This window comes from Helicoverpa zea, chromosome 26 (assembly GCF_022581195.2).
Source record: "Helicoverpa zea isolate HzStark_Cry1AcR chromosome 26, ilHelZeax1.1, whole genome shotgun sequence".
Classification (NCBI taxonomy): domain Eukaryota; kingdom Metazoa; phylum Arthropoda; class Insecta; order Lepidoptera; family Noctuidae; genus Helicoverpa; species Helicoverpa zea.
In genome coordinates, this window is record NC_061477.1 from 4,959,237 (window position 1) to 4,972,298 (window position 13,062).

Consider the following 13,062-nt stretch of genomic DNA (forward strand, 5'->3'; position numbering starts at 1 on the left):
CCACAGAAATGTTATTTCTTTCAAGAACGTGTGGATTACTTAGGGTTTGAAGTATCGAGCGAAGGTATACGACCCGGTTCTAGGAAGATTGAATCTGTGACAAATTTCCCTCATCCTCGTGATGTTCACAGCGTTAGGCAATTCATAGGATTATTATAGTAAGTTTTTTTAGACGTTTTGTTAGAGGATTTGCTGACCTTGCCCGTCCATTGACAAAATTACTTAAGAAAGACGCTGTGTGGGCATGGGACGAAGAGCAAGAATCTGCATTCGATAGACTCAAGACGGCTTTGACTTCACGTCCTGTCCTGTCACTATATGATCCAAAGTTAGAGACCCAAATTCATACGGATGCTAGCAAACACGGTATAGGTGCTATTCTGCTGCAAAAACAAGTTAGTGGCCTTTTGAGTCCTATTGCTTACTACAGTAGACAAACATCCCCAGAAGAGTCACATTTCTCATCATACGAATTGGAGGCGCTCGCGGTAATATGTGCATTGGTCCGATTTAGGCATTACGTTTTAGGACTGCACTTTACCATTGTCACTGATTGCAATTCCTTACGTGCAACTTTTCTAAAGCGCGATATGGTACCAAGAGTTGCAAGGTGGTGGAGCCTAATCCAGGAATTTGATTGTGAGGTAGTGTATAGGTCGGGTCAGGCTATTTTACATGTAGATGCGCTTAGTAGGAATATTGCACCGTCTGAGAAAGTAGGCATTATCAGTGATATTGAGACGTATGATGTTCTAGTTATTGAGGATGATTGGCTTACAACCGTTCAATTAGGTGATTCAGAAATAAAACGAATTAGCGATATTTTATCAAATACGGATTATAATGACATTGTAGAGATACGCAAAAACTTTGTATTGAGGAAGGGTCGTGTGTATAGGATAACTGAAGATGGGTTAAGGTGGGTTGTACCAAAAGGCTGTAGGTGGCAGATTCTCCAGAAAAATCACGATGACATAGGTCATTTTGGGCTAGAGAAAACACTTAACCGAATTAAAGATCATTATTGGTTTCCGCGTATGCGTAAGTTTATAAAGAAATATGTAGGTGCATGTTTAGAGTGTGCGCACAATAAAATACCATCAGGAAAGAAACAAGGTTATCTGCATCCTATCCCAAAAATATCAAAGCCATTTCATACAGTTCACATTGATCACGTCGGGCCGTTCGTCAGTAGTAAAAGAAAGAATTCGTACATACTTGTCATAGTTGATGCGTATTCCAAGTTTATCATTTTGAAAGCGGTGAAAAATACTAAATCAAATACGTCTATCGCTGTCTTAAGAGATTATTTTGGTACCTTCGGTGTACCTACACGACTAATTAGCGATCGAGGTACATCATTTACAAGCTCCAAGTTTAAAGAATTCATGAGTGAGCTCGGTGTAAAACATGTATTGAATGCTGTTGCTTCTCCACGGGCCAATAGGCAAGTTGAGAGGTACAACAGAACTATCTTAGATTCGCTTGCTGCTCAAAACCATGGAAAGGACGAACGATTATGGGACGACCGCTTGCTTCAAGTACAATGGGGTCTAAATAATACTGTTAACAAGGGCACGGGAAAGTCCCCTTCAGAAATATTGTTTGGTATGAAACTCACTAGCACAAATGAAGGTCGGATCATACCGGAGATAGAAGTAGATATAGTTGACGTTAATAATGAAAATAACGAGTCAAGTAATATTATTAAAGTAAGAGAAGAAGTCGAATCATATGTAAACAAATCACAAACTAAACAAAAAGAAGACTTTGATAGGAAGAGAAAGGCAGCGCCGAGATTTGAGTTGGGGGATCTCGTTAGGGTAGCGCGAGAGACTCATAGTGTAGGTAAAAGTAAGAAGCTCCTGCCGAAGTTATCAGGGCCATACAGAATCGAAAAGGTACTTGACAATGATAGATATGAGGTTATTGACACTCCGTTGACAAAGAAGGGGTCTTCCGTCTATAGGGGAGTGTACGCATTGGATAAAATTTATCCATGGTTATGTTTTGGTAAGGATGGGACTGATGATTCATCTGAAAACGACGTGAGTGAAGATGAGCAGTCCAAAGAAGGAGTTGAGCAAGAGTAAAGAAAACATAAAAATTGTAAAATGCATGTTTCCATTCAAAGCGCGGAATTGGAAAATTAGATTTCTTAGATTTTGATTTTGTGATGCACAAAGTGTGCTATATTTAAAGCACAAGGTGTGTTACAGGTAATGCACAAGGTGTGCTGTAGGTAATGTACAAGGTGAGCGGTGCACAAGGTGTGCACACATGATGCACGAGGTGTGCTATACTTGATGTACAAGGTGTGCTATTCGTGATGCACGAGGTGTGCTATTCGTGATGCACGAGGTGTGCTATTCGTGATGCACGAGGTGTGCTATACTTGATGCACAAGGTGTGCTATTCGTGATGCACGAGGTGTGCTATACTTGATGCACGAGGTGTGCTATACTTGATGCACGAGGTGTGCTATACTTGATGCACGAGGTGTGCAGTATGTGCCTGGAGTGGTACGCGCGGCGTGCCTGGAGTGGTACGCCGGCGTGCCTGGCGTGGTATGCGCGGCGTGCCTGGAGTGGTACGCGCGGCGTGCCTGGAGTGGTACGCGCGGCGTGCCTGGAGTGGTACGCGCGGCGTGCCTGGCGTGGTACGCGCGGCGTGCCTGGCGTGGTACGCGCGGCGTGCCTGGAGTGGTACGCGCGGCGTGCCTGGAGTGGTACGCGCGGCGTGCCTGGAGTGGTACGCGCGGTGTGCCTGGCGTGGTACGCGCGGTGCGGCGCGCAAAGTGTGCATCTGTTGTCTGTGGTGTGTGTGGTTTTATCAAGTGATTTGTGGGTGTCGTGAAGTGCACATGTTTGCGGAAAACAATGTGAAGATAATTTTTTTTTTTTTTTCTGTTTTTTTTTTTATGTTATTGTATAATAATCAATCTCAATATAGATATCTCATGTGATTCAGTTGTCTTTAATATAATTATATCATATCTTTGTTAAACTAAATGTACACGAGGACGTGTACGAATATCAGGATGGACGAACTGTTAAAACGCTTACGTAATAAATTGTTTATTAGTTCCTAAATAGGATCATGATGAATAATTTGATCATACTTACACATATTATATCGCGATTTAGTGTAGTATATTGTATTTGCTGATAAGTTGGCAACATTATGATTCAAAAAATATTGTGATTTACAATTACCCACATGTTAGTTGATTTTTTTTAGTTAGTAGCTGAGGTTATAAATTGTGACAGTTTTTAGGATTATTATTCGTGCGCGCGCAAGTTAAGGTTGAATTATCCCTGTTGTGTAAATTGTATGGATTGTGTCTAATGTAATAAAACGTGGAATACAAATATTTGTGGACTTATTGTACCTGGAATCTAACATGTGGCTCGGGCCACTGTACCGACGGCCCGGAGTGTGCCCTGCCCGGGAAGGGCACCGCCGTGTCCTCGTCGAGGCAGTCGGCAGCGGCGACCTCTCGCACCCGGCCCGGGTTCAAGCCAAGGTCCGGGGCGAGAGGTACTGGGATGCCATCGTCTCCTTCTGTGTGGTCGAGAGACGACTCCCAGCCACCGTAGACGTGAGCCTGTGCGATGAGTTCGGGTGCCTTATCGGCCTTCCGTCTCCTGGGAGACACGGGCCCATCTCGGCGCGGCGGTGCGCGTTGTTCAACGCGTGGGTTTAAGCCACTAACAGTCTGACCTCACGCTGCACGCTCATGCTCTCTGAGTCCCTCACGCTGCTCTCCCACAGTGGGAGGAATCATTTGATGATTTATCATAAAAAGAGTCGATAATAACTTGAGCCGTTTCTAAGAATTAGTAAGTAGTCAGACGATTATACCATATTTATTACTTTGGTTAACTTTGACCAGCTATTATGAATTAGATCCAGATAAAGTGATTAATCTATCACACTGTCTAGTCAATTTGGGTATTATATACAATGACCAGTCATTATGTATAATATATAAGGTGCTTTAATATTACCTGCCAGGACTTGAATGGGGGGTAGTATTGCGTTTATAGATCACAATAGTAAAGATAAATAATTGATTATTTGTCATATTTCTTTTCATACAAAAACAAAATACGTATAAATTTGACTTAATTTATTAGTATAAAACCATCCAGAGGAGTTACCGCGTTGCCACTCCGCACCGAATTCTTTTCAATTTATTTCGCAAAAAGCGCGGCGCGGGCGGCGCCTTTCATACGCTGTTGCCATACTTATCAGACGGCGCCGGCGCGCGGCAGCTAGACAGACTGTCGTCAACGCGCAGCCCCGCCAGCCTGGCGCTGGCGCTGGCGCCGGCGCATGCGACGAACGGGGTAGTGCGGGTGAGGGTGGGGGCGCGCGGGGCTGCGCGTTGACGACAGTCTGTCTAGCCGCAGCCCTGCGCGCCCCCACCCTCCCCCGCACTATCCCGTTCGTCGCACGCGCCAGCCGACCGCCCGCGACCGCTCGCTAGTCGCGACCCGCCGCCCGCCCGCTCGGAAGTAACTTATTCCAACCAACTCGGTATTCCAACCAAGAATACCTTGAAATGGTATTGTGCTACCGCGAGTCTAACTCCGTATCTGCGCATGCAGTGAACTTGTTTCAGCTGAGGTTTGGTGTGCGAGTGAGCCATCACACCATTTTGAATGCCGTGTACAGGTTCTGTGAACACCTCCGCTTTGACCCGCCACCCGTTGACGTAGGCAGGCCTCCATATTCTGCCCATCTTGAAGAGCAAGTGCTGGATTTCTTCCGGCGTCATCCTCTTGCGAGTACCAGGGATGCAGCTCGTGTCTTCAATGTGAGCGACAATTACGTGTGGCGACTTTAATTGTAATTTATCGTCATTTGATAATAATCGTTATCGATAGTTTAAACAAATGTGATTCTTTACACTAACTTGTCAGTCCAAAGCCTGTTTTAAGTGTGATGGGAAGTTTATCATCTTATTTACGTCAGTTTTTTGGAAGAATGCGTTATCTGGTAAGTAATTACACATTTTAAACACTTCTTAGGTAGAGTCGAAACTAGTCAGCTGATTTCAGTTTTCATTCACAGAACAGATAGAAAGAGATAGCAGTTGTTTTCACTGACGAAGCGATACTACGAACGTAATTTGTGAACCACGTTATGCAGAGTAGAGCCAATGTTAATTTAACTTGTTTAATGTCTCAAATTGAATTGACTGTTCCGGGGAACGAAATTTCTTCACTATTGTAATCTATAAACGCAATACTACCCTCCATTCAAGTCCTGGCAGGTAATATTAAAGCACCTTATATATTTAATCACTTTGGCTGTAACATGTATACTTAGTCGCTCACATAAATGTTTCTGTTCAATCAGAGGTGTTCACTACTCAGGAAAACAAGGTTTTAAAAAATATTGTATTTTTTTAAATTAAATATTGTTATAATGTTCAACTATAAGTACTGTTCATTTATCTAAAATACTGTTTAATATTTTTCGTACACCTGAATATACCTACTTTATTTCTTGTAAAAAAGTTGGCAGCCCTAAAACTGTACTCTATGGCCGTCAGTTGGCGGGAAACTGTGAGACAGTGTGGCACGGAGTAGGAAGTTATGCATGAAAGTGAACCGATATCTTAATTAACGAATGGTAATTAAGAACCTACAGAGATACAGGTGGACCAACATTTGGCGACGAGTGAAAATATTATATTGGCGGCTTGTCCGTAGGTAAGTAGCGAACTTTATCTCATAACTTTTGAAAAGGCAGGAAGGTTTTAGTAGCTAGGTACGTTAAATTCAGTTTGCGGAATAAGTCCCCTACACAGCCGAAATCTGGACAAATTGGCTGTCTGTATAAAGAACCTTAAATTAAAGTATCTCCTAGTTAGGATGCTGGTATCGTATCCACTCACCGAGGCAGCTATAAAATTGTATGAGGCTCCAAAGAATTCACACGAAAGAAAATTGTGATTACCAGAATTTACACGGGTGGTCGATTCCGAGTTTAACTTGAAAAAATTTAATTGTGTGTTCTTTGAAGGATACATACCTAAGTAATTGTGATGTGTATTCATCATAGTAGCTATGGGTTTTTCAGAATGCCTGTAGCATAATGTTGTTATCACGTAAGGGTGCGTCCACATCTGGCGAATGCGCCGCGAATGCGCAGCACGCGAGCCGATCGCGAGCTGTTCGCGAGCTGCGCGCGTGCATTTTTGTTCGTGCGCCGCTTCTGCGCCGCCCGCGCGCAGCTCGCGCGCGACCTAAGCGCCGCACGCGAGCGGCGCGCAGGCGGCGCGCGACGTCTGCCATCTTCGATAGTACTGAGCCAATATACGGAACTGTAAGGGCGAGAACTGATTGCGCGCAGATCGCGCGCCGCTCGCGCGCTCTATACGAGCCTTGCGTGAGTTGCGCTAAAGAGGCGCACCGAACTATTGCAGTGACTGCACGCGCGCAGCTCGCGGACAGCTCGCGATCGGCTCGCGTGCTGCGCATTCGCGGCGCATTCGCCAGATGTGGACGCACCCTTAGGTACGTAGATAGGTACTTATGAAATTCATGTTTTTCCCACCAACTGAAAATAGAACATTCATTTGTTTTAAGAGTTGAGCCATTCAGTAAGGCATCGTTCAGACCAAACGTATTGTCGGTCGCTGACTGTGAGCGCGCGTTACGCAGTTTATTGCTTTTCCATATATATTGAAATTGTCGTTCACACCGAACCGACTATACGCTGTTACGTCGTCTGTTGTAGCTGACTCTCAGTGGCCGATTATTTTACTACGCGACTATGCACGGCGGACGCGGATTGGCTACGCGGACGCAGTTGCCGAATAGCGCCGCTCCGCCGCGTACGCACCGCCGCGCCTCGGTCGGTACAGCACGTCGATAATTAGTGTCCCTTTTATATAAACTTAAACGTATTAAAGATAGTAACTCATCGAATGTTTTACTGTCATACGAAAATATTTCTTGAACTTATTTGGATAAAGTCTATATTCGAAATATAAAGTATGAAATTGACCAAGAAAACATCTCTTCAAATTTAAGGGATGTACCCACAATCTCTTCTTTTTATTATTTTCGTCTTCCTCTAGAGCTTCGCAAATGGCAACTATCTGAATGCGCATCATTTAATTGAAATATCAGTAAAACGTCTGATTTGAAAAAAATAAATTACGCTAGTTTTGTCGTTTATAAAATACTACGAGCAATTTCAAATACTGAGCCCTTTTATGTGTAGAATAGTCAGCCGCTCAGCGTACGCATCTAGTGTGAACCTACAAGAGCCTATTCTTTTGTTCACACATGTAGCGCATCGTACGCTATAGCCTATTGTCGGCTTGGTGAGTACGCGTTCTGCAGATTGAGTCGACGTTCACACTGGGGCAGACAGTGAGTATAATACTCACAGTCAGCGGCGGACAATACGTTTGGTGTGAACAATCCCTAAATCGTTTTTCGTTCGTTTCGTTATCGTTGTGAACTAAATAGGTACTTACTTACAAATATAAAAGGAAATATTAAAACTATGCATCAAAATATGTATATTCATCAATTTATCAAAATTTTTGTTTCTATTGAATATAAAAGTGAGAAAGTACTCAATAACTGGGAATGCAATATTATTTTATGATTTAGTTTCAAACAAAATAACTTGTATTTTATTTTAAATAGTAAGTGGATCACATAATATGTATTATAATGATTTCTAGATCAATTAATGTTTATTTTACAATGAATAAAATATATTATAAAACGTAATAAAATAACTTATAATCATGATGAAATATTTGGTAAACTGAATCTTGTAAATAAATACATTGAGTTTCTCACAAACTCCCTACAACATCAATTAAGTAGCTATTTGTACTGGTACAGTTAACCATTTATTTTGAATATTTGAAAGTTATTGACGGGTACTTTAAATATTGATTTATTTCAGATTTTCTTTGCCTGTGATTTGGACCCTATAAAGTTTTCAAATTTACATTCACAGTATCTAGATAACTACATACCTACTGTATTGTTTCAGTACCAACTTCAAGAGGCTTGCTTACAATATGCACTAACAAACTAGTGGTTTATAAGTTGAAAGGTTCTTCAAAGATTGCAAACGACATACATGTGCTAGGCATCCAGTGAAACAAGTAGCACATTGAGGGATTGTGGTAAGTAGGATCATGTATGTTCAAGTACTTGCCCAGCTATACTGGTATGTATGCACCTATTCACAACATCTACACCCATCAACACCTCCAGAAGGTTTGTGGGTTGATTAACTAGTGAATGTTAATTAATAATGGTTACTCAGTCACCCTGGATCTCTTATCTAATCCTTTTTAATATAGACAACCTAGATTTCCTAGACAACCTAGATTTCCCAGATGGTATAGAACAGTATCATGCTGCAATATTAGCTGAAAAGTGTGGATCAAAAGTTTTGGTATTCAATAAATAGAATTTTTGGTAAACATGCTAACTCATAATTCTAATTTCAGTATTTTAACTGGTATGTATATAGTTAATGTGATAAAAAGTATATGGAATTTACCAATGGAGCATTTTGTATGCTATATTAACCCAACTGGTGCTTAATATTTGGTTTCCAAAATTTTGATGATTACTTGTGACTTAAAATTCAAAATGCAGGCTTGAGGGAATTTTAATTGGTATCATAATTGATTTGTATGAGGCGCTGGTTGAATAGTTTAACAGAGTAGCCCTCATTATAATACTGTGATTTGCAAATTATTTATATATTCCAGTTTTGCAATGCCCAACAAAAATTTTAGTGTAGGTAATCTTAGAAAGCTGTTTGATGAATGTGCTTTCCTAGTGGCAAATAACATAACCAAGACATCAAAATAGAATTAATATATATAATCAATAGATAAATAGAATAGATAAATAGAATCAATCTATCTTCTTGAAGTACCTACATACATTCTTAATGTTTCTTTTCAGTTGCAAGCTGTAGCTTGCATGTTCTTGGCATACTGATTGTTGTTGTTACTTTGTTCTTGTCTGTTTATATATCATCCACTGGTAAAACCTTGGGATACCACTGACCAAACAGTTGTACAGTATGTAATTTGTTTGTCCAAAGTACCTAGTTGCCCTGTAGCTGCTACATCTTGTTTGTAGGACTCGGTTGTTCACTAAGTATTCGACATCGGTGGACACACAGATTTAGAATCCCTCTACTATCTATGGGTAGACGGAGGCTGTAGAAAGGTTAACAATAGTTTCTGCAAAAGGAAAACTGCATCGACGGGAACAGTGTTTGTTAGTTGCTGTTCACATTTTTGAAATAAAGTGGAGCAGAAAGAAAGTAGTTAAGCGTCTTGGAGTCTATTCTATATTATGGTCTTTGTTTGTAATACGCGTCGTCTGCTTATGATTGTTTGAATTGTTCCATAGTATATTATGCAAAGTAAACAAAGTACCTAGTGCACATAGATATAATATTACTAAACAAGATTGCGCACGCTCAAAATATATATTTACGAAAATGAACTCTATTCTAACGCTATAAGGTACTAAATTGGTTGCATAATACACAGAGGCAAATCCGAGCCGAGAGGGATAGTTCGAACGGAGGCTGTTTGTCTCTTTCTAACACCTTGCCAGCATAAAAAATGTTGTGATCAAAGTTTTGTCTTCCCAAAAACAATTGAATCACTTATATTTTTATCTTATTTTAACAATTGTAAGTCAACAAATTAATAACAATCGCATTAATTTATTCGTATTTATTATTAAAACATAAACAACATAAATTTTTATTTTGCTTTTTTTATTTTCTAGCGGTAACCCTGAACATTCTTGGCGCGTAATCAGCATTTAAAATGTTGTTTATATTTTTTTGTATTAAATCAATTTAAACTATTAAAATGGTGAAAAAGTGTTGCGTTTCTACTTGCAAAAGTGAATCCTATGGTGGTTGCAATATATCGTTCCACAGGTTAGCTAATAATAACATTTTCGTAAACCAAACAACTAGGGTGCCCATGAATTCTTGTAACGAGTCAAAATATGGGTGATGGATTTTAAAACTGTTGTACTATTGTTATAGCTTCCCAAAAAATGAAGAAAGGCGACATAAATGGCTCAGCAGTCTATATATGAAGTAGAAATACAAAAAAAAACAGTCTTCACTTCGAATCTTCCTGCTTTTATACTGCTAATTTCCGCTAATTATTAAAAGCCTTTATTAGTATCTTAAGGTCACAAACTGCGTAAGTTAAAACTTCAATACTAATCTGTGTTTAATAATCTTAGCAAATTCGGATTTGTCTCACATAGCTTAATCTCATAGTCACCCTATTAGAAAGGGACAGACAGCCTCCGTACTAACTGTTTCACTCGGCTCGTTTTTTGGGTTTATATGCGCAGTCCTGTTTACTAATATTATGTCTATGCTAGTGCATTAGTGTGACACATACTGTGTCAGTCAAATTGTCAAATTGGTCAAATTGAAAAGGATTCGTTAGTTTAGTTGCCAAAGTTAAAAAAAAATTGCTCGGAGCCTTTTAAGTGGCTTGGTTCAGGAAAGTTAGATTTCTGGACAAATTGTTTTCAAAATCTCTCGGGGCAATCATTCAGATAATAATCTGACTAACTTCTTTTCTCCTTTTATTCAATTTTTATCATATTTTTATTAGGGACCTATCTTTTTAAAATTATTGATGGCAATTACGTTTCGTTATACGACTTCAAAATTAATAGACCTTCTTCTTTCGTGTCGATGACATGTCATAGTGAGACTACACTTTGTCAGCTCAATATGCCGCCACAGTGAGAACACGGCCGGATGCGCTCGTTAGGTCCTGCCGCGAGCAAGTTTCAGGGCACATGGGACATGGTCTGCACAGCAGCCCCGCACTCGCACTCAAGGTCCGCCCCGCCCGTGAAACCCCACCTGAACCGATTGTCTTTGCTCCGGCCGACCTGCGTTCGGACTTTTATAAGATACCTACTAGCTTTCCGCCCGCGGTTTCACCCGCGTCCCGAGGTAACTGCTTCCCGTAGGCGGATGGTGACAAAAATGTCTATCCTATGTCCTTCTCCTGGCTCTAAACTACCTCCCTGCCAATTTTCAGCTAAATCGGTTCAGCCGTTCTAGAGTTGTAAGTGGTGTAACTAACACGACTTTCTTTTATATATCGCACCTTTAAAGTAAAACCGTTACTAAACAAAAATTTTCATGAATTAAGGTATCAATGCCATCTATCTAAAACACACGTAAGCTACAAGATAAACTTGTCCTTATTGTAAAATTCTATTATTTGCGCCATCTAGCGGTAAATCAAAGCGTTACTAAACCGAGATATGATCGGCTCGCTAAATACAATATTGTATCTATACCAATAAGAACATGATCGTGGTAGAGTGATGACCGAAGTTTAAAACAACAGTGCTATTATTTGGATAAACACGGCTTGAAGTCACAAAAAGGTAAGTTGTTGATTTTTTTTAAATAGGTATAATGTTTCAATTGGTTTAGACACAGTTTTCGTGTTATGAAATTATGCAATTTACAATTCAATTTCATTGATAAAATGTTACAGTTTGTATAGTCACAGTTTGCTTTTATTTTTTTAGAGATTGATCCAATAACGTTTATTTCTAGAGTGTAACCATTTCTTTAGTCGCCGTTTGTCGATAAATTGTAAGTAAATTAAATCTTACACTTAATTACAATAGTGGGACATTTATGTTAGTCACGGTTTATTTCTTTAAGAAACGTACCTTTTGGATACATTTCGCCCATTGTCCTTTATAATAGTAACTAAAATTCCTGTTAGTGGCTTTTATGTTAATATTGATAAAAATAATAAAACTAGGTATTTATTTCAGGTCATGGCGCATTTTCAAAACCCGCGTTTGTCACGCATTTCAGAGGCTATGGAATCTAAAAAAGATTCTGTAAACACTGAAGAAACCAAGCAAATATCCATGGACGATCTAGATAATAATTTTACACGCGATGCTAATCCGATAACTATCGATACTTGTAGATCTCCTTCTTTATTGCAAGAGCAAATGCTACCATCGTCCTCAGTCTCTCGTTCTATCGTTCCTCAATAATCGTTCGTCGCGAACACGTCATCATCATCATCAGCCTATCGCAGTCCACTGCTGGACATAGGCCCCTCCGAGTGCACGCCACTGAGATCAATTTTCGGCTTCTCGCATCCAGCTCCTGCCAGCCGTCTTGGGCAAGTCATCACTCCACCGTGCTTACACTACGTAGGAAGTCCTACACTACGTTTGCCGAGGTCTCCAGTCTAGAACTCGTTTACCCCAACGGTTATCGGTTCTTCGGCTAATATGGCCAGCCCACTGCCACTTCAGCTTGCTGATTCGGTGGGCTATGTCGATGACCTTGGTTCTCTGACGGATTACCTCATTTTTGATGCGATCCCTCAGAGAAATGCCGAGCATAGCTCTTTCCATAGCCCGCTGAGCGACTTTAAACTTGTGGACCAGCCGTACCGTCAGTGTTCACGTTTCGGCTTCGTAAGTCATGACAGGTATGACAGGTACAATGACAGGTAGGACGCACTGATTGAAGACTTTTGTCTTTAGGCACTTTGGGATCGACGATGTTAGGACTCGACGTAGCTTCCCAAATGCAGCCCAACCCAACTGAATTCTCCTATTCACCTCGTCCTCAAAGTTGTTTCTACCTAACTGCAATGTCTGCCCGAGGTATACTATTTCCGTTTTGTCGAAGTTCATCCGTAGGCCGATGCGTAGAGAAGATTCAGCCAGGTCGTTCAGCATCTGTTGTAGGTCCTGCAGTATTTCCGCCATGATAACGATATCGTCAGCAAATCGCAAGTGAGAGATGTGTTCGCCATTGATGTTGATGCCGCGTCCTTTCCAGTTCAGCGTCTTGAACATAATCCTCCATTGTATTAGTGAACATTTTCGGGGAAATAACATCCCCTTGTCTCACTCCTCGATGCAACGGTATGGGCCTTGTTTGCTGATTCTGTACGAACACGTACTAGCATCAATCTTCAAAATTTCCAGCTCAAGCCTTTATATCAGT